The sequence below is a fragment of the Pinus tabuliformis genome, chromosome 4_2 (assembly GCF_031772625.1).
Source record: "Pinus tabuliformis cultivar Carrire ecotype Pingquan chromosome 4_2, CPIR1, whole genome shotgun sequence".
In the NCBI taxonomy this organism is placed as follows: Eukaryota; Viridiplantae; Streptophyta; class Pinopsida; order Pinales; family Pinaceae; genus Pinus; species Pinus tabuliformis.
This window is the reverse complement of record NC_142304.1, coordinates 267157384-267181890: the sequence shown is the minus strand read 5'-3', so window position 1 is coordinate 267181890 and position 24507 is coordinate 267157384.

Below are 24507 nucleotides of genomic sequence, written 5' to 3'. Positions count from 1 at the left end.
TAAGAGACACTCTTCTTGAGGCGAGGTTTCGGGGAGTAATTCGATAGCCAGTTTGAGTGAGGGAATTTCACATTCAATCGGTAAGGTAGCTTCCAGACTGTAGACTAGCTAGAAATGTGTGAATCTAGTTACGTCTTTGGTTGAGGTTCGGTAGGCCCATAGAGCTGAAAAAAACATGAGATGCCAATTGGATTTGTGCATCCCAATGGTGTGCTGAAGCATAGTAACTAAAACTTTGTTTAAAAATTCAACTTGGCCGTTGGCTTGAGGGTATAAAGGGGTTGAGCCATCGTGACGCAAGCCCAATGTAGAAGTCAGCTCAGTCATCATGTAATCGCGAAAATGGGAGCCATGGTCAGTGACAATGGTCCGAGTGACTCGAAACCTGGAAATCACATGATTGAATAGAAATTGCGCCACCGTTTTACCATCAACTGAATATGTAGGCATCGCTTCGGCCCATTTGGTGAAGTAATCCATGGCAACAATGCTATAACCATGACCCTTAACTGAACGAGGGTTATATTTCGTAAAATCAATGCCCCATTTGGCAAAGGGACCAATGGTAATAATGGGGTGAATTTGAGTGGGTGGGGCACACATTTTTCACTAATAAATCTGGCACTTGTGGAATTTGTGAACAACAAGGATGCAATACTTAAAGTTTGAGGGCGAGTGTTATAGACATTTTTGTGCCTCACAGCATGGAGCATGAAATGTCAATAATTACAGGGATCCTCAGTCCCTAAACATGTTGTTCTTACCCCTAGAAGAACAAGGTCAGCAAACCACAGCACTTCCCATCAGTTCTCCACCTGAAAACACTCAAAAACAGGCTATTTTTGGATCATGTCAACTGCTCCACTGAGCAACTGCGCTGAATGTCAACTGCTCCTCCTTGTACCTGCGCTGAAAGTCAACTCCAATGAAGGCTACCTGCGCTGGGCGAGATTGGCCAAGTGGCACAGTCATTCTGCAAGGTGTCAATTGCCCAGGAAGCTTCCAAACTGACACTTGGTTCAAGGGATTCGCCCTGTGATGAGTAAGAGGTACTTGATCTCCATGTGTAAGCAAGGATCTCCAAGTGGACTCAAGAACTGAAGTTTAACTAAAGTGGGAGAGGACACTAGTCAGCGTTATGCCAGCCTCAAGCTGACTCATCCTTTCTCCAAATCTCCTATATATAGAGCTCTTCTATGAGGTCTAGGGAGGCTGGAATTTTGTGCAAAGCAAGGAAGTGCTGTTGGTTTACAGTTAGAGCTATTGGGTGATTGCTTTTATAGAGGTGAAGAGGAGATTTCTTGCTGCTAGGGAGGTGCTGCTGGATTGGAGCCATTGATGGTTGTAACCTTCTCAGAACCTTTTACTTCTATCAATAAAGCTTTGAATGTTCTCCTATATACTTGTATTGCATTGATATATTGTATTTACTTGTATATCTGATTCACTCTAATCCATGCATCAGTTATGAGTACATGTTTCTTGTAGTTTCCATCTCTTGTTTGTGCAGGATCTTTGTGTAGCTGGGCCGGCAAGGGAACAAGGAGCTGGGAGCAAGGGACGAAGAGAGAAGACAAGATCAGCAAAAGCGAAGGATATCGGTTGGTCAATCTTTTCTTCCTTCTCTGTACTTTCATAAAGGAAAATATCAAAGCTTTACTTTCAGTTGTTGCTAAGGAACTATCACCCTTAGAGTCGGGATAGGGTCATTCCGAGTCGGATACTTTTCCCCACAACAAAATGGCGACTCCGCTGGGGAGCCTAGTATCTTGTTGGTGTTTGTAGTATCTTTGCTATTCATTTCCTGAAGAAAAGAGTACCAAATCGAAAAGCTTTTGACTATATCAAAAGCGAAGTAGAGGGGCTGCTACTCTTGCTCATTTTCTGAGCAGATTCATGATTTGAAGAGCTGATCTACAAAAGACTCTTGTACTCTTTGTGATAGCTTTTCATCCTCTTGATCATCCCTTAGCTTGTACTTGACCTATAGCTTTTTATTTCAGCAAAAACAGTGAATTTTTGAGCTTTTTATGACCCGGAAACCCTTGTAAACGCAACTCTCGTGTCTCAGTGCAGGCTGTCCAAAGGCAGTCTGCATTTCAGCGCAGGTACTCCCTTCGGGAACTGTGCTGAGAGTCAATTTGACAGACCAGAGCCTGCGCTGAACCAGTTAGGCTATGTCTTCCTGAGGTTTCCCACTGAGTCTTGGCCCTGTTTTCACTGTTGTTTTGCTGCTGATTGCTTGTCATTTGTACTTGCTGTAAACCAACTTTCCTTGACATTATTCCGCCTCAGTTGTATGATGAAACTGTGATTGTTCTTTCAGTATTTCTTGTTTCAGTTACAGTGTCCCATTGTGAAAAGCAAACCGGTATAGCTGTGGCCTCTTAGATCCTGAACTGTAAAAGTGTCTTTGTGATTTTAAGAGCTAGTTTTATTACTGTTCATGGCTGTTTGAGTTTGTTTGTTTTTCATTTTGTGGTTTGAATCTATACATTTCCAGTGTCTAAACAAGTCGATCTTAAGGTGTCTTTTGATTTTGGACAAGCTTGTTTACTTTCGCTTGAAATTAGATTCAAAGTCATACAACAGTTTCCTTTTTGTCTTACATCAACATTAAGGAAAAAGAAAAGAAATATCTGCATTGTGCATGTGCATTATTGACAGTTTGCATGTGATTTAGGAAAGAGTGCATTTAGTGTGTGTTCTGTGATCTGTGAGAAAAGTTGAGGTCTTTCTTTTCCCTCAGTAGATTAAGGTTTTCAAAGTTGAAAGATTGAAAAGTTTTGCTTCTCATCTTAGATTGCATTTAGGAAGTTGTATATATACATCTCGTGGTGATCCTTAAAGGCAAACTGCTAAGCAAGATCAACATTAAAATAAACCCAATTTACATAACAACGCTTTGTAACATAACGCAAACATCTAGAGGTCTAGGTAGAGACGTGTTCCGGCGTCGTTAAACATAGTGACTGTCGATCTCTACGAAGGTGGGTGATTCCTCCTGAGAGTCGGTGGCACTAATACGGACTTGTGCTCCCGCGTACCGTCGCGTATATTGGGAGACCCCTATAGGCATTTATCCTTTATCCTTAGGAAGCCGTGTCGACCGCCCTACTGATCGCGATGCAGTGAACACAACATTCACGAAGATCGACCACCCGTACCGTAAAACGTATTCTGTGGTTTCGCGAAAGGTTTGGCACACCCTCTGCCTAGATCTCCAGAGCAGTTTCTTTTGGCCTTTTTCAAACTCTATAACTGAAAAAGTCCAACCGAGCATTTGTCACTTCGGGCTCGTTAATACATCGAAGGCGACTAGAGTCATCTTTAGCTTTTTCTCGACTCTTAAAACATGAAAAAGCAAGTTTGTGTCTAAAAGCGTCGTTAATAAAATTTATTTTAAGCGGAACAAAATCACCTGTTATTCCCACGTTGATCTTTCAGTTGAAAAGTATGGAGCCCACCAACCAAGGAGGCAACCTTGGCGGAAGTCCAAATCCCTTCTCCTCTTGGGGAGATGTTGGTGCGCCTCATATGGCAACATTGTCACTTCCAGGATTGACAATCGGCCTCCCTGTATGGCTCTTTTCAACTAATGTAGTCCAGATCGCCACTAATCCTGAGCAGTCGAATCAACAGTCAGAACAGTCTAGAACTACCCACCAGCCTTCCACTTCTTACAATACTTCCTCTGACCCTTCATCTTCGCGAGGTAGAGCTGGCAAAAGTCAGCCTCCCAAGGAGAAGAAGGAAAAGAAGAAGAAAGAAAAGAAGCAGAAGGAGCCTATGGCGAAGGCGATTGGGGGCAAGCAGGAGACAGCTGACAAAAACCCACACACTGCACCGACCGGGCCTAAATCGCCATGTGTCATTTGCAAAGGGACCCACTTCCATCGTGATTGTCCTTGTATTCCTCGGATACTAAGGGACTGGTCCCCTCGTCTGCACAATTCGGGGGCATCAACCTCTGACAATCAAGTTGATTGCTTTTCGTCAACCAGCGAAAGTGAAGGATCAAGACAAAGAGGGGGAGTAAAATTCCCCTGTATGTTGTGTGAAGGCAGTCATGCCATCCACCGTTGTCCCTTCTTAGACGAAGCAAAGAGAGTTTTGGAAGATCGTCCGGTTTCACCGGTAAAACTTCCTCCTGGATACAAAAAACTCGTGCCAAGTCCTTCGTTGGTTGAAAATACAGCTGGCCCGCTCAAGTGGTCGGCTGAAGCGTCAGTCACTGAAAATGAACCTACTGAATCCAGACCGGACGAAAGTCCAAAGGTCGATACGGCAGTTGACCCGGTTCTTCCTTCAGAGGTTTCATCGTCCAATGACTCTGTCATTGAAGACCCATCTTCAAATGACACCGTCGCCGAGGAGTCATCTTCATGCGACACCCTCACTGAAGAGAATAAGGATGACACCATCCAGGTTCTTTTCATTAGCACCGACTCTGATGAGCGTCAGGGCAATGCGCCCATTCCTTTATCGCAGGAAGGAACAACATCAGGGTCATACCCGGCCGTATATTCGGTCCCACCACCAAGCAACCTGGTTGTATCCTTTGATTGGAATCAACTAGGCAGACCCCGGTTACCAGCCAGTATACCATTCAGAATCATTGTCCAGATCTATAGAATGATTATGGCTGGTACTATCATTGATGAGGGGGCGTCTGTGAGTATCCTTTCCTCTGTTGCTTGGAAAGCACTGGGTTCCCCGGCGCTTTTACCTGAGTTAAGAAATCTCTCAGGTTTTGATAAAGGAACCAGTCGACCATTAGGGATCCTCCCCAATGTGCCTGTTACATTGAAAGGGAAGACCGTCAATTTGAACGTGATGGTCGTCCAGGGACCCTTGGATTATAACCTACTCCTTGGACGTGACTATATTTATTGCATGGGAGCGATAGTCTCCTCACTCTTTAGAGTAATGTGTTTTCCACACGAAGGAAGGGTGGTCAAGCTCGTAGACCAACTTTCGTTTCCGGGATCTCGCATCACAAATAGTCAAATACCATTCCTAAATGGTCTGTTCACTTAGGATTCGCCTCCACCCCCAGTCCTCCTTCCCGATGAGTGCGAGTGATTCGGGAAGAAAGACTGGAACCCAGGGGGCATGCACCCTGGTCTGCTTCGGGCAGAAGAAACCCTGGGTATAAGGTAGAATTTCCGCAGAAGAATGGACTAGTCCGTACCCCGTCCGGCGGTGGAAGAGGGGTTGTTCTAGAATAATATTCTTTTGTCAAAGTTATGCGAGTGAGATAATCAGCTTCTCGCTCCCCTTGTCTAGATAATCAGGATACCGAGGAAGGGGACCATTTGCGGTAGCAAGTAGTAACCATCTTTGAAGACAAGCCTCACCCATTAAAACATATGTTTTGAAGGATAAGTAGGGGCAGCCTCCAAAGAAAAAGATTCTATTGCTGCAACAAGTGGTCGCCATCTTTAGTAACCTGAGGATAGACATCGCCGAAGAAAGAGATTGATTTGCGGCAGCAAATAGAACCCTCTTCGGATAATAAGAAAGAGGCAAGCCTCCCTCAATAATACCAATGTTTTGTCTTTGAGTAGTGTTCTTCTCTTGTCACAAATAGCTGTTCGTTAAAAGTTGGGCCGACGGGAAGCCTGAGTACCGCGTAAGACCCCTTAAAATAACGAGAAGACTAGTATCGTTAACATTAGATTGGCAAGATGACAAGTAGCTGTGAACACCCAAAGAAAAGCAGAGGTAGGGGAGAGGAGGGGCAGCCTCGAAATTCTATCCTATGTCTGGGGGCATGCGAACTTTTGGAATGTGAGCGAGGGACGACTATTTATTTTTTAAATTTTTAGGTCCTCCCTTTAAACTTGTAGGTCTAACCCTTTAAATTCATAGGATTAGCCGATTCCGACCTTGCATGAAGAAAGTCTGTGGGGCAAAGGTAAAAACTTGCCAAAATTGGAGCATAGCTTCGTGAGATAAAGCTCCTTAAAAAATAGCTATCTCACAGGAGGCGTTCTTATTCTATGACTGGTATATCGAGCAGTTTTAGCACATAGTTCATGCTCGTTAAAAAATAAACGCAAGATCCGAGCAGTTTTAGCGCATAGTTCATGCTCGTTAAAAAATAAACATAAGTTTATGAGCAGGCTTTCCTTTAGAGTTCAAGCTCATTCAGAAAAAATGAACCGGTAAATACCCTTCTGAGATCATAAATTCATCAGCCATAAAAACCTTGGTCGTGTTTGTGCACCGTCACCTCCACCGTCATTTGGCCGATCATTCACTTCCATTTGTGTGTTTACCCATTTTGAGGAACATCTGCGAAGAGTGATTTCACTTAGCCATCCTTGTGACACTGCCGTGATTGGAATATTCCAACTTGTACCTGGAATCTGCTGCTGCCCTGTTAATCACTCGTTCCTCAAAATACGAGTCTTCTTTGAGCTCTTTTCACTGACTCGTAAAATATGAAAAGTTTGCCGAGTTTTGGCCTTCCAGCTCGTTAAAGCGACCGGAAGAGCTATCCCTCCTCTAGATTTTAATCTTTTTGGACCTGAGGGATTATTGCACAAAAAGATCGAGCGCTTGTCTTGTTCGGCTCGTTAAAAGTACCGAACACCCATCCCTTCTGTATTGTTTTATACTTTTTCGGACTTAAGGGATTAGATGACGAAAAAGGAATTATGGAGTTAACTTTCTGTACCTTTTCAGACTCTCTAAAAATGAAAAGGACCGAGTTTTCCTTGTCGTTAGACTCGTTAAAATGATTAAATAGCGACAAACTTGTCTTTAGACGAGAACGAGTTTCCCTATCGCTAAGCTCGTTAAATCATAGCGATGGGCCTGCCCGAAGGGCAGGTTATAGAACAAGCATATGTTATCCTCCTCAAGCTTGACAAAAATAAAGAGGTACTGGTTAGAAATGACTGGGGAAAAATTGGGAGAACATCAAAGTTTAATGGTAGCAAGTCGCTCTTGAACATGACACTTTTCCTCCGTACCACATCGGGTTGGGTTGTTTCATTCACCGGTCTCATCACCATGGTCTTCGCCAAACCATCCACATTTTGGGGTAATGCTGCCGATCCATCGCATCAGTGTCGTTATATGTTCAAGAGAGGTCATTCTGAAAGTGTCAACCGTGTCCCATCCACTGCCATACATTATCCTTCATCCATTCATGATCGCCACCCTGAATCATATGTCACAGCTTGTTTTCACCTCCACTAAAATCATTAGCTCCATTCCGTGTCATTGATGTGGGATTCATTAAGGCCCTCCTTTGACGGATCGCTTCTTGTTGACTTCAGCTCATTATCCAAGAAGTTGATCTAGGAACAACCCCATCAGTACTTTGAAGCTTGCATGCCTCAATGGCAAGTTTCTCACTTCCGGCGACAGGTATACATCAATGACCTTCGACCAGAAGATTTTGCGTGGCGTTCGACACCAAGTCCTTTATTCACGCCACGTGAATTGTACTGCAGTACCTTGAGGGTCATTATCATTATCGGTGATTCCTCTCGCGCTTGTTAACGGTTTTCATCATTGACCGGTAATCAAGCGATGTCTTTCCATGTTCGACTTCAGCGAAATTCTCACATGGATCGACTTGTACTTAGAGTGAAGATCGAACGAGTTTGAAGACCCCGGATCTAGTTTCATCCATCCGGGCTGCGATACATATTCAGGAAATATAAAAGCATTTGTCATGTACATCATTGCAGCAGATGATCATCCTACTCAAAGGATGATAATATCAGCAGAGAATTATCAGTCTACCATCAGACGATCGTCTGTTCTATGTACCAAAATGTATTTATAAAGCTGAGCATGGGAATGCCCGCCTCAGCTAGATCATGAAAGCAGAACGAAAAATAATGTATTGTATTGTATTGTATTACAGGGCGCCTCCTCAGCACTGGAATGAACTTCGGACCCTCTAGATAAAGCATTTCACCCGATAAACGGCCTCATACTTTAGGGGGCAACTGTTATAGACATTTTTGTGCCTCACAGCATGGAGCATGAAATGTCAATAATTACAGGGATCCTCAGTCCCTAAACATGTTGTTCTTACCCCTAGAAGAACAAGGTCAGCAAACCACAACACTTCCCATCAGTTCTCCACCTAAAAACACTCAAAAACAGGCTATTTTTGGATCATGTCAACTGCTCCACTGAGCAACTGCGCTGAATGTCAACTGCTCCTCCTTGTACCTGCGCTGAAAGTCAACTCCAATGAAGGCTACCTGCGCTGGGCGAGATTGGCCAAGTGGCACAGTCATTCTGCAAGGTGTCAATTGCCCAGGAAGCTTCCAAACTGACACTTGGTTCAAGGGATTCGCCCTGTGATGAGTAAGAGGTACTTGATCTCCATGTGTAAGCAAGGATCTCCAAGTGGACTCAAGAACTGAAGTTTAACTAAAGTGGGAGAGGACACTAGTCAGCTTTATGCCAGCCTCAAGCTGACTCATCCTTTATCCAAATCTCCTATATATAGAGCTCTTCTATGAGGTCTAGGGAGGCTGGAATTTTGTGCAAAGCAAGGAAGTGCTGTTGGTTTACAGTTAGAGCTATTGGGTGATTGCTTTTATAGAGGTGAAGAGGAGATTTCTTGCTGCTGGGGAGGTGCTGTTGGATTGGAGCCATTGATGGTTGTAACCTTCTCAGAACCTTTTACTTCTATCAATAAAGCTTTGAATGTTCTCCTATATACTTGTATTACATTGATATATTGTATTTACTTGTATATCTGATTCACTCTAATCCATGCATCAGTTATGAGTACATGTTTCTTGTAGTTTCCATCTCTTGTTTGTGCAGGATCTTTGTGTAGCTGGGCCGGCAAGGGAACAAGGAGCTGGGAGCAAGGGACGAAGAGAGAAGACAAGATCGGCAAAAGCGAAGGATATCGGTTGGTCAAGCTTTTCTTCCTTCTCTGTACTTTCATAAAGGAAAATATCAAAGCTTTACTTTCAGTTGTTGCTAAGGAACTATCACCCTTAGAGTCGGGATAGGGTCATTCCGAGTCGGATACTTTTCCCCACAACAGCGAGAAATAGCCAGCGTGGCGTATCTTTTGAGCAGTGGCATATCCAGACAGATGACCACCACATGTGCCAGAATGGAAGTCATTCAAGACTCTTTCAACCTCATCGAGAGTTAAACATCGGCGAAGAATTGAATCAACACCAACGCAGTATAAAGTATCCCCAATGATGCGGTAAGGTTGGGATTGATGCCGAATGCATCAACGATCATCCTTGGACAACGCAGACTGAAAGGTAGAAGTTTGGAGATACACAATGATATCACTGTACCAAGGATCAAGAGTGCTAATTAGAAAGAGAGTCTCATCAGGTAGTTGCTCATCAGCACCAGTAGGAAGAGAAGCAGAGGGAAGAGAGCAAATCAACTCAGCAAATACAAGTGATTTCTTGGATTTGGTAGTAGTGAACACCAAATAAAATTCTTGGAGGATGACAATCCACTTGGAATATTTTCCCCCAAGTAACCGACGAGTCAGAATGTAAGTCATGGGGCTACACTCAGAAATCACGGTTGTAGTGCAGAAGAGAATATAATGTCGAAAGCACTAAACATCCTGAACAACAACCAAAGCTAACTTCTCGACATGAGCATAACGGGTCTCATTATCAAGGAGATTGTGGCTGAGGTAATAAATGACATGTTCATGACCTTCATCATCGTCTTGCACCAACACCATGGCAATAGTGCTAGAAGTTGCAGCTAGATAAAGGAAATAATCATGATGATAGTTCGGAGGATGCAACAAAGGAGCATTAATGAGGACCACTTTCAAGTCATCAAAAGACTTTTGGGCAGCCTCATCCCAAACAAATGGATTTCCTTACTTAAGAAATCGGTGAACCCTGAAGCTAGCTCGACATAGTTAGGGACAAAGCGACGAAGGAAATTCACTTTCCCTTGTAGACTATGTAACTAATGCAATGAAGAGGGAGGGGGTAGATTAACAATAGCCTCAATTTTGAGAGGATAAACATGAATTCCTCTTTCGAAACAATAAAACCGAGTCGTCCGGATTCGACGCAGAAGACACACTTGTGTGGATTTAGCCGAATGTTATAGTGTCTACAACGAAGAAAGATCTGTTGAAGATGATTGGGATGGTCATGGCGCTTACGTGAATGAGTAGAAAGATCATCCAGATAAGGCTGGATGATGTTTTTAATGTCATGGAAAGCATAGGACATCGCTCTTTGAAAAGTAGCCCTAACATTCTTAAGGCCAAAAGGGAGCTTTTTATATGCAAAAGTCCCCCACAGACAGATAAAGGTGGTATTATCTTGGACAATCGGTGCAATGTTTATCTGGTTATAACCAGAAAAACCATCCATAAAGGAGAAAATCTCACTTCCAGCACATTCATCGATGATCTGGTCTATAAAAGGAGTGGGATAATTATCCTTTGGATAGGCACGATTAAGGTCACGATAATCAACACAGACTCGAATGGTGCCTTATTTCTTAGTCACCGGTATGATACTGAACACCTAATCTGTTAGAGGGATAGGATAAATAAATCTAGCTTTAAGAATTTTTTCAACTTCCCCTTGAATGGCGGTCGCTTTTCTAGGGTGCACTGGACGAAGTCGTTGACAAACGGGCTTCGCGTTAGGATAAGTTGGAATTTTGTGCATGACTATACTTGGGTCAATACCAGGCATTTCTTCATACGACCATGCAAAATCATCTCGAAACTTTTGAAAAGACAAGTATAGAGCTTGATCTCATCAGGAGAACAAGTTACCCCAATATGAATGTTTTCAACGATATCGGGTTTAACATAAATGTCAATAGGTATCGTTTGGGTAATATTACCCATGTTCCCTTCCAACCAAACTTCATGGGTCATGATAGGCGTTTGAAGTGGTTGGGTCGGGAAATGAGAAGAGAACTTCTCAAGATAGGTAGACATGACCACCGGGCTAGGCAAGAACGAGGAATGATGATGAGTATCATTCCATGACGCTTCTTCCAGAGACATAATTTCCATAATAATTTTGTCAGAAGGAAACGTCTCAGTTAAGGGATCCGGAGAATCCGAAGAACCAAGCCATGGGGATTGAGAATACATGTCAAGAGAGGTACTTGAAGCAGAGTGATCAGTAGGTATTGAAGCTGAAGCCGAAACAATCTCCACATAATTTATCTCGGTAGGGCTTAATGGCATGACATCACCCCATGTATCAACAAGACCAAGAGAGGGAATGACCCAAGGATCAGACTTAACCGAGATCAAGTTGATTGAGGCAACATGCAGAGGTGGGAGAGGAAAAATACCCATCAAGGTGGGATCTTTGAAAATTCCAACCCCCACACTCTCATAAGGAGCACCGGTATGCTTCACGTAAGGAACATTGCCATCCGAGGAAGAAGAGGCAAAGAAAGACAATTGGTCGATCGTGACAATTTTCCCTTGATGAGGAAAATGGAGCACGTGGAACAGAGAGGAGGCTACAACATGCATGGCATGGGTCCAACTCCGTCCAAGTAGAATATTATAGTTAAGATTTGCATCAACAATTTCTACTTCGACATTGAATGTCTTGCCTTCCAAGGTAATGGCAAGATTAGGAAGGACACCGAATGGTTGAGAATCACATCCATCAAAGGCTTCCAACGTGTTAGGTGATTGGTTCAAGGTAGGAGAACCAACTTCCTTCCAACAAGAGATAGACATGATGGAGGTGGAAGCACCTTCATCAATGACGGTCCTATGAATGGTCTTCTCATTAATGATCACTTGAATTAGAAAGGCAATTTGATGAGGTAAGCTCATAACATGGTTTTCTAGATCAAAACAAATGGGATTGGAATCAGATGGATCAATACCTCCAATAGTCGAAAGAAATGCTTTCCGCTGAGAAGGACAACTTTGAAGGACCTCGAGAGTAGACATAGCTAATGGTGCTTGAGCCAAATCCTCAACAATGTTATAATGCTAAGCGGCTTGAGCATTTAGATTATACGAGGACTTTCGCAACACACCCTGAGAGGGTGGTCGAATAGCAAAATCAAGATTAGGTCTCTCTGTATGGAGAGGACCAGAGGTAGATGAGATAAAGGAGGAAGGGGTACCTTATTTCTCTTTCCCTGCCATTAGAGTAGGTGTTTGATAATATTTTGATTTGGTAGCCACATTTATAGGCGTATTCATCATGAACACTTGGGAATGTGTGGAAGAAGAAGACTGAGGTTGGTCTATCATTTAGGTTTGCTGGGAGGGAAAGGGTTCTTTCAAGACAGCTGAGGTCCCTTTGAGCAAGCGACTAACTTCAAATCGTCAGGGATAATCTTTAGTGTAGTGATCCTCCTCACAGATGAGGCATGGATACTTGGGCTTTCTTTGAGAAGCATCGCCAGTAGATGACTTAGGAGGGCCCTGTTTCGGGGCATCAACTTTGGCCTTGCCTTTGCCCTTCTTTTTACCCTTAGAGGATTTGTCTGCTGTGGTAGATTGAACAGTGTGAACCTCAGAGGTTTTACCAGGACCAGGTGAATTTCGAGAGGGATCATTGGAACCAGTGTTTGAGACCAATTTTTGCTTGGAAGAATATTTTGCATGGGTTTTGATGAGCCCCAAAAATGGGCAATTATTTGGGCTCATTCAACCTCCTAAGTTGACTTAATCCACCATTCTCATTGGTTTATTGCATGTTTTTGATTATTTTTATGTTAATAGAGTGAATTTGGTTAGTCATTATGCCAACAAGTCTAATGGGTGCTTTGTGTAGCCTTTTTGGTCAACTTGGAGACAAAATGGAAGGTCTTAATGAGCACTTGGCAGCCAAATTCGTGGGAGAACAAGCTAGAGGATTTGTAGGAAGGTGTCCCCTTCATCTATGGGCCCTTACCTCGAATTCTCCACCATCAGCTCGGAGTTCAAAGGCCATCGAATCAATCAGCACAAGGGCAGCCAAGCAAGTCAAGTAGGACTGCTGTTAACTCCAAGTTTTGGGCAGCCGAGTCCCCAAATTTTAGGAGGACTGTTGGGTCCTCAAATTGTATAAATAAGAGGGCTTAAGACCTCATTTCAGTTAGTCAATTTGGTTAGTCTTTTTGTAAGCCAGTTTTGGCATGATGTTAGACTCATGATTATTCAATAAAGGCAGGCAGCTTTGGATTCAATTCTGAGTTTTTAAGGGAGCTATAGCTCTCAGGTTAGGGCCCAACCTGAGAGAAATAGACCTCCTCTTCCTTGTATTATTACTTGTTTCCTTGCAGCACTTTATTTCCTCTGTTTTGACATGCATTTAGAATTTACAGTCTGCTGATTTGATTTCTTTTATGTGATTGAGTAGGATTAGTTTACAGTTCAAGTGCTTTTAGTTGTTTAGATTAGAATAGGAGGATTGTAATTCATTGGAGATTCAAAAAAGGTTGATAGTGCACTCGCTGCCATCTCTGTTTAGAGATTGGGGGTGTGGGCTGTACCAACCACCAAAAAACGCAGTCTTATGCTTTCATGCAAGCTGCCACACAGTCATTTCAATTGTAGATCCATACATGCACTCCGCTCTTGAGCACTACTGCTTCATTCCAACACCATGCACGATTTTTCTCCACACTTTACATTGTTGTTCATTGGTTTAATAACACAGTTAGAATAGGTTGATGGAATTCTCGGTTTTGTGCAAGATATAGAGGATTTGTTTCTTTTACACTGCTTAGCATCACTTTATCGTGTTCTTCTTCTTCTCAACCACGCCTGAAGCCACTTGCTCAACCTCTGTTCAGCTCATTAGCCTTCCAACTCATCTACTTCTCACGTAGCTCCATCTTTTCAACTTTTCCTTGCTTCCACCCTTCTATTCACCAACCAACTGTACCCACTCTTTCCTCATCTCATATCTCTGTCCCTGAGCCACCACAAACTCCACCTTCACCTTACCCATCCACCCATACCACTCCTCCACTACTCCATCACCCAAAACTCCAACCATAGCACATCCTGTAGAAGTTAGCAGACTTCCTGTAGAAATCCCAAGCTTCCTGTAGGATCCCCTGCAGACATCCTGTAGAAGCCTGCAAACTCGGTTGCTGAGCATCTGAACGTTGTGGACTCCTGTGGAATGATGTTAGGGATCCCCTGGAACCTCTCCTAGCCCTCTTGACCTTTCCCAAGCTTTCTCTCCCTTCGCACCACCTCTGCACAGCCAAACCCTAATAAGAAACAAAATCATAATCACTCCAACCACTTAAGCAAAAATATAAAAACATGTTCTTTTCAATAGAAGTAGTTTGAGTTCATGCATTTCACATCATTAGAAGTAATGGCATCATTCTTAGACATTTGCACTCCCACCATTGCATCATAGAGATTAAGCTAGTAAGATTAGGGTTTACTAGGGTTTCCATGTTTTGGTTGGTTTTTAGTTCATTTTTGCAAAGTAGATTAATTTCCTTTGAGATAGCCTTCGTCCATCATTTAGAAAGCTTCTTCTAAGAACATATAGAAGTTGGCTTGAGCCCTAGCGGACTTGTGCCAGCTGACCAAGTGACAACTGCGACAAGAGCTAGTACTTGTGCATACAGCACCGTCGCTTCCAAGTTTGTTACGAACTACCGGGTTGATAAAATTAGAGATAGGAAGCTCCAGGAGTTGTAGCATTATTGCTACAATACTGGAGCCCACCATCTTTTTGGCGCCGTTGCCGGGGAAGCGGCAGAGTATTGGTGATTGTTGCTATTCTTCTATTTTCTACTACAACTTTCTGCTAAGTAGTTTATTTAATTTCCCTTATGCAATTTCATTTATGCAAAAGTAGATTAGCATTTCTTGCTTTCATAGATTAGCATTTCAATTCCGCAATTTCATTTCTGCAAGCGTAGATTAGCATTTCAATTCCGCAATTTCATTTCTGCAAGCGTAGATTAGCATTTCAATTTCGCAAGCGTAGCCTAGCATTTCATTCCTGCAATTTCATTTGAGCAAAATAGATTAGTCCTTTCCTGCTTTCATTTCAATTCCGCATTTTCATTTTAGCAAGATAGTTAGTTGCAGTTCAATCTATTTCAGTTTTGCAAGTAGAAGTAGAAAAAAAACAAAATCAACCAAAAATATTTCGTTTCATGCCTTGTAGGAGTAGAGATAATTTAGAAAAATATTTGCACAACACCCCCCACTGCTTCACACAGCCAACGTTCTCTCTTCTTCGATGGCTGTGATGAAGAAGAACCCCTGGGTGGACATCAAGGCATATTTAAAGAACCTCTAGGGGAGAAGAAGAAGAAAACATTCCTTTGGAGCAAATGGCTACAAGCAGACATGTTGGGAGCAGCACCTTGTCCAAAGATGAATTTGAAAATCAGATCGAAGATTTCAAGAGTGATATGAGGCAGTTTCTTGCCATGCAACTGGATACCTTGCGGATCCAAAAGAAGCAAGAAGAAGCCAAGAGGGATTTGGTCATCTTTTGTCCTAGGTGCACTAGAAAGCATCCTAGGAACGAATGTCCAATGCACTCCCTAGAAGTGTGTTTCATCTGTGAAGAATACCATCCTACGAATCAGTGCCCTTCTTTGCCTGGAATTAAAGTTGCATATCAGAGAGCCAAAGGAGCCACTGAATCACTCTATTACATGAACCAAAGTTGGCCACATGAACCTAGATCTTACCAGCAGGAACTGCAAGGGACATCCGAGACCTATTATGACCCTTATCAAGCCACTTTCATGCCTTCTTGGGGTCCCCCTACTCATCCTTCCTGGTTCACACCTCCTCCTTATTCCTTCACAGATCCATACTATGCCCAACCAACTGCTCATTCGTTTCACTCTTATGCTCAGCCACAGCCTCAGTGGAATGAACCTTATTAGGGGTGGAGGCCCCAGTACAACTCTCATCCCGCTCGTTTTCCTCCACCACCTGCTCATCCACAACCATCGCCTCCTCCTCCACCAAGGAAACCCCAAATGCCTACCCAACCACAATGCCATCCATCTCCATCTCAATTTCACACCTCCACTCAACTACCCGTACCATTTCCAAAACCACACAATGGAGCAGCTCAACCCCATTGCAAATCTGAGGCACAATATATCCAAACAAATCCTCTTGAGCCCAATGATCTTCACCAAAGCTCAGGAAGAGTGTTGCAAAGCAGAGATTATATTGACAACATTGAAGGACCAAAAGCAAAAGAAGATTCCAAAGAGGAGATCAAAGAACCATGGGCTGTACTTGATGAAGAGAAGAGATCTAAATCAGAGATCGAGAGAGTTCCCTCATGGTTATCATCAAATCCTCCAGAGAAAGATCAACAAAAAGAGGAAGATCAGAAGGTCATGATAGAAGGTGACATGAAGAATGATCCAAATCAGCAAGATGACCAAGGATATCAAAGCTATATTGAGATATGGTTTCAGAAGGTCACTAAGTTGCAGCGGTACTTTCTTCCTCAGTTATGTTTGATCCCTTCAAAGACAGATCATTTGGTCTCTGAGATCCGGATACCTGTCAAAGCATGCATTTTGAGCCTTCACATCATTTTGTCTCTAATCTCGATGTGCACATGGCTCCATTGGAAGTATTCTTATACTTGAAAATGATTTTGTTTTTCAAGTAGGGTAGGGTAGAAAAAAAAAAAGAAAAAAAGGAAAAAAAAAAAAGAAAAAAATGAAAATAAGAAGAAAATAAAAATCTAAGGTGAAAACCTCCTCGGAGGTGCCTTAGATTGGCTCATTGATTGAAAACCTCCATGAGGCGGTCAATGGGTTGGAAAGAAGAGAAAATAAAAAGGCAATAAGATCTTTGGGTGAAAACCTCCCTTGGAGGCGCCTAAGGCAGGCAATTAGGGTGAAAACCTCCATGAGGCGCCCTAGTTGTTTTTCAAAAAAAAAAAAGAGAAAAAGAAAAAGAAAAAGAAAACTAATTCCATTGGCTAATTGCAGGTTGCAAGAAGGACGTTTCATGACAGGAGGAGCACTCAAATCAAGGTTAAAGGAATTTTTCTTGTGCCTTCTACAGGAAGCTCTGTATTTCTACAGGAAACATCCTGTAGAACCTTTGGACGAGCCAAATCCAATTTCAAAAGTGAATCTAATGGTGGGAATCTGTTGATTAGACCTGCAAGCACTTGTGTGTCCATCCCTTGCCTTTCTCCATCATTTTTTCCACCTCATTGTGCTTCTCATTGTGCTTCTACAGGAACTTCCTGTAGAAATTGTGGGAAACTAGACATGGATTTCAAAAAGTGGTTTGGCGAACATGGTAGCTTCCTCAAGGGTTCATAAGTCCTCATGCAATCTTCCAACTCCTCCTCCATCATCTCCATACCTGCATCACAGCCCAAGCTCAGTTTTCCCTTCCATGCAAACACTTGCAAAATGCCTTGAAGAAAAAATCCATGGAACAAAATTTGTTTTTGCCATAACTTGAAAACCATGCATCCATTTGACAAACCGTTTTATGGGGAATGGTACAAGGTTGATGGCAACATGCCTGCGCAGTTCCATGCAATTCCGGTGCACAGTTTCCAAGAAATCAGCCTCCATCACCATCAACCATTTTTGCATTTTCTCCATATCCGTGCATCTGTTTCAAAACCTGTTTCATGGGGATATGCATGTGAGTGATGGTAACCTACCCAAGCAGTTTCAGCTGATTCCGATGCACGGTTTCCGAGAAATTGAGCTCTGAAATCTTCAGCCATTTTCCATTTTTCTCGAAATCCGTGCATCCATTGATCACGATTTTGCTATGGGAGATGCATAATGATGATAGAAACATGCTCAACAAGTTTCAGATCGATCCGCTTTGCCGTTTGGGAGAAATGGCGAAAACAAGTTCTGGTTCTGTGACAATGCAGCAGCAGCAGCTTGAACGTGCAGGTCTGAACGTGGAAATGAACTCCTGCAGCTTGGATTCGTCCAGAGGACACCTGCACAAGAAAAAACAACCATGAATCATCAATCAAGCCACCATGCAACTACATCAACACATGCATGCAGCAAATGAAGATCAACACATGCATGCAGCAAAGCAACCACGCACGACTTGCAGGTACGTGACTAAACTTGTTCCTCTGTTTGCATAGATCTAATCTAAAGCATTGCATGAATGAATGAGATGGTGAGATTCAGTTAGAAAGGTAGCAAGTATGATTGCACTCATCCAGGGATCATCAGCGTATGTGTGTAGTCAGTCACGGGGAATTAAAAAAATTTAAAAAAATAAAATGAAAAACAGACAGTGGTAACTCCAGTGCAACTGATTAACGGGAAGAGGCCATGCAGCTCATCACAGCACTGCCGTCTGCATGTGGCCACGTACGCTTGACCACTGCACTCCCTCACCATGAATCACGCCAAAATTAAATGACGCTCGGCTGACTCTCACACCCTCTGTTCAACTGCGGTTACAACTGGAGCACGCATCCACCACTTCTAGATCAGTTAACCAATGGTCCTCAACAAGTTTTCTTCCTGATTTCTTAGATTTCTGTCGTTTTAAAAAGAAAAAATCTCCCACCTATCACAATCTACAGGCGTTTCTACAGGAAGTCGTCTACAGGAAACGCAGAAAACAACCATGCGGAAGAGAAAGCAATTGTTCAAGACAGTACTGAGACAGATGGTGAAGCATACGATGACCACAAATGTCAGTCTGAAGTACGTGATTCAACTGCAGGCCAATCTAATGTGACTGACGATAAGAAGAATGGAGTTTCTAAGGGTAATGGAAATATGTCTAACCAGCATTTGACAGAGTTGAAATCACATAGGCCTGGTTCAAGTGTTCTTGGTAAAGGTGGAAATTCTCAAATGCAGAAGTCAAGGCCATTTCATCCAAGTACTCCGATCAAAGGGGTTGTAAAGGTTGGAACAAGAGGTAGCATTGACTTGAGTTCACATGGAAATACGGGAGAAAAGTCTCAACTGGAACATATGGAAGTCACAGTGTCAGCTACAGAAGGTTCAGTTCATCGGCCAACAAAAAAATGGAACTGCAAGGTTGAAGTATACTGTTCCACAACCATTTGCTCTTGCAACTGACAAAAGGGCTTCCACAGGAGTACAACCTATTGATGTAGCAGCTAATGACATGAACAAGCATATGGGTGCAAGAGGTACCCCATCTTCTTCAGTTCCTAAAAAGGACAAGATGCCAGTGAAACTGGATACACAAGTTGCTTACCATCCTTTGCTCTCTGAAGATCTACATCTACATGACCAGAATGTGAATCCTTCCAAGCAAGTGAATATGAAGCTAGAGGAAGATGCTCATTCCACTTTTTCCTCAACTGCAAGTGCAAAATCAATCAGAGATTCTAAGGGCAAGTCTGGCAGTGCTCCTTCCGGAGTTGTTTTCAGCTTTAGATGTAATGAGAGAGCTGAGAAGCGTAAAAAGTTTTTTTACAAAATTTGAGGCAAAATTGAAGAAAGGAAACACACGGACAACCGAGTATTTGGGCAGCAAAAGTCTTGAAGCCAAGGAATTGTTGTTCATTAATATCACACAGCCCAGGAATTCTTCCTTGAGTCCAAGGGGAAACCATCAACAACATTCCCTTTTCTAACCAAAGCATAAGGAAAGGAAGCACTCTCACCATGCCAAGGGAATTCACAATTCATCATTATCCATGGTTATCATTTTAGGTTGCTGTGTGCACTTAAACATGGAATTGATTCACCTCCATAAAAGAAGTTAAGCATTTCCTATTTTCTTCTACAGTCATTAAGTGAATGTGCCACAAAAATAAATGAAGAGTTTTGGCCAAAGATATCAGTCCTTCTAACAGTGAGGAAGAAGAGCAGAAAGGGGGAGAAGATGAAGGTTGCCACAACCAAGCTGAAAGGAAAATCGCCCATAGCCAAGCAGGATACAGTGGTGCTGTCTGTTTCTACAGGAAGACAGAGGACTGTTTCTACAGGAAGCCAGCGAACTGTTTCTACAGGAAGTTTGAAAAGAGGGAAGCCAAAGGAGAAATCGGCCGAGATGTTAGCCAAAGAAGCCACCTGGGCCATCAAAGATGAGGAGAGAGATTGGTTGCTCAGAGGATGAGCAACACTTTCAGTAGGGGGGTGATGATGAGCCCCAAAAATGGGCAATTATTTGGGCTCATTCAACCTCCTAAGTTGACTTAATCCACCATTCTCATTGGTTTATTGCATGTTTTTGATTATTTTTATGTTAATAGAGTGAATTTGGTTAGTCATTATGCCAACAAGTCTAATGGGTGCTTTGTGTAGCCTTTTTGGTCAACTTGGAGACAAAATGGAAGGTCTTAATGAGCACTTGGCAGCCAAATTCGTGGGAGAACAAGCTAGAGGATTTGTAGGAAGGTGTCCCCTTCATCTATGGGCCCTTACCTCGAATTCTCCACCATCAGCTCGGAGTTCAAAGGCCACCGAATCAATCAGCACAAGGGCAGCCAAGCAAGTCAAGTAGGACTGCTGTTAACTCCAAGTTTTGGGCAGCCGAGTCCCCAAATTTTAGGAGGACTGTTGGGTCCTCAAATTGTATAAATAAGAGGGCTTAAGACCTCATTTCAGTTAGTCAATTTGGTTAGTCTTTTTGTAAGCTAGTTTTGGCATGATGTTAGACTCATGATTATTCAATAAAGGCAGGCAGCTTTGGATTCAATTCTGAGTTTTTAAGGGAGCTATAGCTCTCAGGTTAGGGCCCAACCTGAGAGCAATAGACCTCCTCTTCCTTGTATTGTTACTTGTTTCCTTGCAGCACTTTATTTCCTCTGTTTTGACATGCATTTAGAATTTACAGTCTGTTGATTTGATTTCTTTTATGTGATTGAGTAGGATTAGTTTACAGTTCAAGTGCTTTTAGTTGTTTAGATTAGAATAGGAGGATTTTAATTCATTGGAGATTCAAAAAAGGTTGATAGTGCACTCGCTGCCATCTCTGTTTAGAGATTGGGGGTGTGGGCTGTACCAACCACCAAAAAACGCAGTCTTATGCTTTCATGCAAGCTGCCACACAGTCATTTCAATTGTAGATCCATACATGCACTCCGCTCTTGAGAACTACTGCTTCATTCCAACACCATGCATGATTTTTCTCCACACTTTACATTGTTGTTCATTGGTTTAATAACACAGTTAGAATAGGTTGATGGAATTCTCGGTTTTGTGCAAGATATAGAGGATTTGTTTCTTTTACACTGCTTAGCATCACTTTATCGTGTTCTTCTTCTTCTCAACCACGCCTGAAGCCACTTGCTCAACCTCTGTTCAGCTCATTAGCCTTCCAACTCATCTACTTCTCACGTAGCTCCATCTTTTCAACTTTTCCTTGCTTCCACCCTTCTATTCACCAACCAACTGTACCCACTCTTTCCTCATCTCATATCTCTGTCCCTGAGCCACCACAAACTCCACCTTCACCTTACCCATCCACCCATACCACTCCTCCACTACTCCATCACCCAAAACTCCAACCATAGCACATCCTGTAGAAGTTAGCAGACTTCCTGTAGAAATCCCAAGCTTCCTGTAGGATCCCCTGCAGACATCCTGTAGAAGCCTGCAAACTCGGTTGCTGAGCATCTGAATGTTGTGGACTCTTGTGGAATGATGTTAGGGATCCCCTGGAACCTCTCCTAGCCCTCTTGACCTTTCCCAAGCTTTCTCTCCCTTCGCACCACCTCTGCACAGCCAAACCCTAATAAGAAACAAAATCATAATCACTCCAACCACTTAAGCAAAAATATAAAAACATGTTCTTTTCAATAGAAGTAGTTTGAGTTCATGCATTTCACATCATTAGAAGTAATGGCATCATTCTTAGACATTTGCACTCCCAGCATTGCATCATAGAGATTAAGCTAGTCAGATTAGGGTTTACTAGGGTTTCCATGTTTTGGTTGGTTTTCAGTTCATTTTTGCAAAGTAGATTAATTTCCTTTGAGATAGCCTTCGTCCATCATTTAGAAAGCTTCTTCTGAGAACATATAGAAGTTGGCTTGAGCCCTAGCGGACTTGTGCCAGCTGACCAAGTGACAGCTGCGACAAGAGCTAGTACTTGTGCATACAGCACCGTCGCTTCCAAGTTTGTTACGAACTACCGGGTTGATAAAATTAGAGATAGGAAGCTCCAGGAGTTGTAGCATTATTGCTACAATACTGGAGCCCACAAGGTTTGAGACACAGAACCAATCACTCCATCAACAGGTGGGGTAGCATGAGACTTCGATGCTGTCAGATCAGATGATGGTCTTGGAGCATCGGGTAACATCTCATATAATGTGCCAGATTGCGAGTAGACTAGGTCCAAATATTGGGCATGAGCGATGGATTTCTCCTCTATAACACACCCACCCATAGCTATGTCCCTAGGAATTGGGCCGACAAATGATTTGGTGAACCATTCTGTCAGGAACTGATCAACAATTTCAAACTTGATGAGGCAACACCGACATCTCCATTCATGGATGTGATGGGAGATATGGGTCACAGTGTCTTGCTTAAGTGACATAAGCAGGTATGTGCCAGTTTCATAGTGAACTGACAACTGGAAATGAGTGAGGAAATCCATAGCGAGAGTGTTGAAGTCATTATAGGTACCTCGAGGCAATTCGATGTACCATTTCGTGGCATCCCCTATGAGAGTTCTTTGAAAAAACCGTAAATAGATGGAATCATCAATGTACAAATTGGAGGAGCACCAGAGGTGATATGTCATCACGTGGGCTTGTGGATCCTCCTTCACTTTTCCCTCAAATTTCGGGCAATCGCTCGGAACTTTTGTTGGAACTGGAGGCCAATAAGGCGAATGAAGGATAGGATCATTGGTAAGCCTTGACACATCTGGGAGTTCCAATGTGGCTAAGAACGAAAATTGCGTATTAAAAGGAATTTGGGCCTTTGAGTGGGCCCAGACTGTGGAATCCATCCTTGTTGATAAGGATTTTTCCCCCACAATGGAGGATTTTTTCCATATGGCATCTAATTTTGCCCCCACTGTAGGTTACCTTGCCCGTAGGGAGGATTCTGTCCTGGGTAGCCTTGATACTATCCTGCCATAGGTTGCTGATAAGCAACATACGGGTTAAAAGGATGTTGAGCTTGTTGACCTTGGACATAAGGATTTTGAAACTGCTGACCCTAGACATACGGATTTTGCACCTGTTGCCCCTGGACATAAGGATTTTGAGCCTGTTACCCTTGGACATAAGGATTTTGAGCCTGCTTCTGCAGGAGTTGACCTTGACCTTGTAAAGGCTTACCATGCTGATATGAGTATAAGGGTTGTTGCTTCCCAGGTTTACCTTGTTGCTGCAAAGTTTGGGTTTGCTTCTATAAAGGTTGTCCCTGCGGCTGTAGAGGTTGAAATTGGGAGGACATAGGTTGGGAGGACTGGTGAAAAAAATGCGTCTGCAGCTGCAAAGTTTGCTGCAACTGTTGCAATGGTTTCCCTTGTGGTTATTGTAGTTGTCCTTGCTGCTGCACTACCTAACCTTGCTGTTGCACAGGTTGCCCTTGTTGCTACAAGGGTACCTGGACAGTTCTTGGGGTGACACCCTAAGGGTATTGAAAGTTCCCAAATTGGATCTAGCCATATCCACCAGGCACAGCGGATGGACCAGGTAGGACATAGGTCCCAACTTGAGGGATATAAGGCAGATTTACCATCACTTGTGAACCATATGGAACATAAGGAGGTTGAATTAGAATCTGAGCCACATATGGCTGCTGGTACTGGGCGTTACTTGACCCAGACGGACCAGCAGGGTTTGGCTGCTAGTATTGGACATTACTCGATCCAGATGGACCAACAAGGTTCATAATAACACTGTAAGAGGTCTGATTCATTCCAACCATGTGAGTTTGTGAGCCACTCACATTGGTTGTGCTAGACATCATGGAGAAAATAGGGTTGTGATATAACAACAAGGCATTGGGAGTGCCCTAAACCAAATGAGCTAGAGAGTTATAATCATGTGGCAATAAATGTTCGCTATACTCAGGGTAAACGCTGGTTGGAATGCTTCCCATGTAAGGGAAACATTCTGGAGGGAACGAATATCCCTGCTCATCAACTATGTGAGGAGTGTGTGTAGCAGAAACCTCTGAGTGACCCAGAGAGGAGATTGGGATCTTGCCTTCTGATTCCATGGGTGGAAAAAAATGATGATGAGCAACCGAAGATGTTCGAGGAGATAATTCCAAAGGAATACCAGGTTGATCGTACGGACTATACGGATGCTACGGTGATATCACAATAGGATTGAACAAAGGATTCAGAGGGTAAACAACCAGTCCTTGCTGACCTTCAGGAGTCGACGCACTCTCGGGAGTTTGGATAGGATTATTCAGAGATTCCAGGCTAGATTCGTAAGGTGACCCAGTATTTGATGGAGGAGGATGAGATGACAAAGGTTGAATACTCAGAACAATTCCAAGTTCAACACCTTGATCCTCGAGTGACTGTGGGAGTTCAAGGAGAGGTTCCTGAGATGATCTTTCAGATGGAGGACAGGAAGAGAAACTAGATGAACCTGATGGTTCAACCACAAT